We start from the raw sequence: 5,074 nt of genomic DNA, 5'->3' as shown, positions 1-5,074 counted from the left end.
GCAGAGTCCTGGCCTGATGATGTTGATCTTCTGTGCTGGGCCATCCTTTTGGCCAGTGGCTGTTTTGTTTCCCCGATGTAAGACTGATCACAGCCCTCCTGACACTGAACAGCATACACAACATTACTCTGTTTGTGCCGGGGGACTGGATCTTTGGGATGAACCAGTCTTTGCCGTAATGTATTTTGGGGTTTAAAAGCCACTGGGACGTTATGTTTAGAAAATAAACGTCTCAGTTTCTCTGATACTCCCTCAACATATGGAATGACCACTGGTCTGGGTCTGGGTTCTTCCTTTTCACCTGTTGGCTGACTGGAGTCCTGTTTGGGTTTCTTATCTGCTTTCAGGAAGGCCCAGTTAGGATATCCACATTGCTCTAGAGCAGGTGTGCCCAACCAGTCGCTCGCGGGCGACAAGCGAAACCTTGACTTGTATTCTCACAGACATAGTCTCGCGAGTTTTAGGTGCGGTGACACAGTGCTCTCACGAGACTTTAGTCTCAGTAGTTGAGTAATGTCGGTGCGCAGAAAACATGGATGGAAAACTAGCGAACAAGCAAACGAAAACTTATTATTTTCACACAGAGTGGGAGGAGGAGTATTTTTTTGTTTATTCTAATTCGAAGTCCATTTGCCTCATCTGTAATTCGAGCGTTGCCTTACCCAAAAAGTGTAACTTGGAGCGGCATTTCAAGACGATGCACAAACGGTTTGAGACAGATTTCCCTCTTAAAAGTTCTTTACGGACTCAGAAAGTGCGGGAGCTAAAAAACAAGCTTGCAGCCCAGCAATCAGTCTTCACTCGGCCCAGCACAAAAGGTAAAGCTGCTACGATAGCTTCCTACCGTGTTAGCCGCATCCTGGCTCAACATAAGAAGTCTTTCAGCGATGGACAAGTTATGAAAGAAGCGTTTATTGAGGCTGCAGATGCGCTTTTTCATGATTTTAAAAATAAAAGTGAGATCGTAGCTGCTATTAAAGACGTGCAGTTGTCCAGACAAACAGTGACACGGCGATGTGAGGGAATGGCTGTGGATGTGGAGGAGCAGCTAAAAAAGGACGTGGAACAATGCGAGTGTTTCTCTCTTCAGTTTGATGAGTCGACAGACATGGTGGATGTAGCCCAGCTGTGTGTTTTTATCAGAATGGCCTTTGCAGACATGAGTGCAAAAGAGGAGCTGTTCACCATCTTGCCTTTGAAGGGACACACAAGAGGAGAAGATATTTTTAATGTGTTTATGGAGTTTGTTAATAAAAGCAACTTGCCCCTCTTTAAACTAATTTCTATAACAACTGATGGCGCTCCAGCAATGACTGGTCACACCAGTGGATTTGTTGCACTCTGCAAGCAGAATGATGCTTTCCCAGACATTTTGCACTATCACTGCATCATCCACCAACAGACCCTGTGTGGGAAGATTTTAAACATGAAGGAAGTGATGGATGTTGCCATGAAAACTGTGTGCTCTATAAGGGCCAGGAGTCTGCAGAGGAGGTTGTTCCGGGCTCACTTGGAGGAGGCAGGAGCAGACCACACAGACCTGCTGCTGCACATGGACGTCAGGTGGCTAAGCAGAGGTAAATTTCTGGACAGATTCAGTGAGCTGTTGCCTGAGATCAGGGATTTTCTGAAGCTGTCAGATCATGGTGAACATTCAAAACTAGAGGACACCCAGTGGCTTTTGGATTTAGCCTTCCTCACAGATCTCACCAGCCTGCTCAATGAACTGAATTTGGAGCTTCAGGGAAAGGACAAAAACATAATCCACATGATCAGTTCTGTGAGCACCTTCAAAAGCAGGCTGCAACTGCTCACAAGTCGGCTGCAACGCAGGGACCTGCGAAACTTCCCACACATGGAGGCAGAGCTACAGCGCCAAGGGAAAGAAGTCCCACAACTGGACAGTGCACACTATTCTAAGCAGGTTCAGAGCATCTCATCAGAATTTGAGAGACGATTTACTGACTTTTCCTCCATCGAGCCTGTTACCAGCTACATGTGTTATCCTTTTGGAAATGTTGATGTGGATGACATTGTGTCCAAATTGGTGTCCGTGTTTCAGCTGGACAGCTCTGGTGTTGAAAATGAGGTGTTGAGTCTGCAAAATGACATTGGGATCAAATCCAGAGCATCACCTGGCGTGGATGGAGAGTTCTGGAGTCTGCTGTCAGAAGAAAAGTATCCTAACATCCGAAGATGTGCTTTGAACTTAACAGCACTTTTTGGATCTACCTACCTGTGTGAGTCTGCTTTTTCACACATGAAAATCATCAAGTCCAAAAACAGATCCACAATGAATGATGATCATCTGGAGACCTGCCTGCGCCTCGCAACCACCTCATACTGCCCATCTTATGAGACCCTGGCCTCCTCCTCTCAGTGTCAGAAGTCCCACTAAGGTAGAGACACATTTATTTTATACAGCTTGCATAAAAAGTTGTCTCCTATAGACACATCACGTTCTGTTTTATTTACTTTAAAGAAGTGAGGAGTAGGGATTGATGAAAAATTATGTTTGTTGATAATGAGACTGGACGAGTAGCTCTCGGCAAATTGCCGACTTCAAAAGTAGCTCTTGGTTCAAAAAAGGTTGGGCACCCCTGCTCTAGAGCCTGTCTTGTGTGGGATTTCTCCTTCTGCCTGGCTCCTGAGCTAGTGGGGACGCTGTCTGCTCTGTGATACAGAGTCCTGATAACTCCTAACTTGTGCTCCAAAGGGTGATGGGAGTCAAACTGCAAATACTGGTCTGTGTGGGTGGGTTTGCGGTACACCTCAGTTTGCAAATGTCCTCTATCAGAGACTGAGACCTCACAGTCCAAGAAAGCCAACCTGCCGATTTTTACATCTTCTCGTGTGAACTTGATGTATTTATCCACAGAGTTGATGTGGTCAGTAAAATGTTGGACTTCCTGAGATTTGATTTTAACCCAGGTGTCGTCAACATACCTGAACCAATGACTTGGTGGTGTCCCTGAAAAGGATGTCAAGGCTCTCTTTTCTACCTCCTCCATGTACAGGTTGGCAACAATAGGAGAAACTGGAGACCCCATAGCACACCCATGTTTCTGCCTATAATATTGCTCCCCATATGTGAAGTAGGTTGACTGCAGGCACAGTTTCAAGAGTTGACACAGTTGTTCTGTAGAAAGTGTGGTCCTGCTGCTCAGAGTGGTGTCTGATTTTAATTTTAAACTGACCACCTCTACTGCATCATCAACAGGAATGCACGTAAAGAGTGATGTGACATCAAAAGAGACCATTGTTTCATCAGTCTCCATGATGACATCCCTCACCTTGTCCACAAAGTCCATGGTGTTCTGTATGTGGTGTTCTGAGCTGCCAACTAAAGGGATGAGTACAGACGCCAGATATTTGGAAACATTGTAAGTCACAGAGTTAATCATGCTAACAATAGGTCTTAAAGGTACACCTTGTTTGTGGATTTTAGGTAAACCATACAGACTAGGTGTGGCCTCCCCTGGATACAGTCTGTGGTACAGAAAACGGTCAATAGCCTTGTCCTGCTCCAAAATTTTCAGGCAATCTATTAACTTTTTCTTGTAACCACTTCCTGGATCTCTTTTCAGAGGTTCATAAGTGTTTAAGTCACTAAGGAGTGTCATGACTTTCTCATGATAGTCTTTCTGGTTCAAAATCACTGTGCACCTTCCTTTGTCTGCTGGGAGAATGATGATGTTTTTGTCCTTGTTAAGAGTGGTGAGTGCATCCCTCTCCTCTCTACTGATGTTGGAAGGTGGTGGTTTGGCATTGCTGAGGCAGGCTGAAACTTTTATTCTGAGCTGTTTTGCTTCAGCCTCTTTAATTTTGTTGTTGCGGATGGCTGACTCAGTAGCTGTGATCAACTCCACCAGAGGAATTGTCCTTGGTGCAACCGCAAAGTTCAGTCCCCTGGCAAGAATCTCTGTCTCTGGCTGGGTGAGCTGTCTGTCAGATAAATTCTTCACCCACTTTTCTGTCTCCCTGGCATGTAATTGACTACTGGAGTGTTGTCCTACACTGAATGTGTTGTTATTGGAATAGTGATGGTGTTGATGAGCTATTAGTACGTTAAACTTGTTTTGTTGTCGAGTCTTGGACTTGACATGCTGTGCTAAGCGTGCCTGATCTGTACAGTCCAACACTTGCTGAAGTGTGGTCTGATCTAGACACGTTGTTAGTTTCTGTTTAATGTGATCTTCTTTGGCCTTCAAGGCCTCAATAGTAAAATTGGTCTGTCTCACCCGTTCATTCAGCAGCTGGGTTTGTGCCTTCTGAAGGATCTTGCTTGCCCGGTGCCCGCTGACCGAAGATTTTAATTCCAGGCTCTTGGGAATGATGCCACTTTGTCAACATCTGAGGTTGAATCGCAAATGGTTCCTGTAATCTGCCCTCTTCCTTGCTGTTTTCTCAAACTCTCTAACTAGTTTGAGGCAATCCTGGCCAAAGTGGTTCAAAATATCCTGATGCATGCTCAATAATCCAGGTAGAAAAATCCAAAAAAGTTCAATCTGGTCCTCTGGACATTCAAAAAAAAACAAAACAAAGCAAATCAACAAAAAAATGTAGAAACGTTTCGTCTCTCATCCGAGAGACTTCCTCAGTCTGAGGAGCTGTATTCAGCTCAGTCTCTTAAATAGCACCGTCTCAGAGTGGATCCACCAGTTTTGCTGCTGACAACCAAAACCGGCTGATCACATGCTCAAGAAGGACCATCAGCCTAACAATGGATCATTAGCACACTGATGACTGTTTACTGTTCACAGAGGGCTGAGTGATACTAGCAATCACAGCATTGTAAGAGGGGGACAGTTGAACCCGGAGGCCTCCACCCCTGTTTAATGATGGACGGTTTCTTTTCACAAAGATGGCCTCCTTTACCCCTCTCTCAAACCATCGTTCCTCTCTGTCCAGGATGTGAACATCTTCATCCCTGAAAGAGTGACCGCTGGCCTGGAGATGAGTGTAGACCGCAGAGTCCTGGCCTGATGATGTTGATCTTCTGTGCTGGGCCATCCTTTTGGCCAGTGGCTGTTTTGTTTCCCCGATGTAAGACTGATCACAGCCCTCCTGACAC

The sequence above is a fragment of the Nematolebias whitei genome, unplaced genomic scaffold (assembly GCF_014905685.2).
Source record: "Nematolebias whitei isolate Nwh7 unplaced genomic scaffold, NemWhi1 Nwh_scaf_656, whole genome shotgun sequence".
Taxonomy (NCBI): domain Eukaryota; kingdom Metazoa; phylum Chordata; class Actinopteri; order Cyprinodontiformes; family Rivulidae; genus Nematolebias; species Nematolebias whitei.
Note: the sequence above shows the minus strand (reverse complement) of the source record.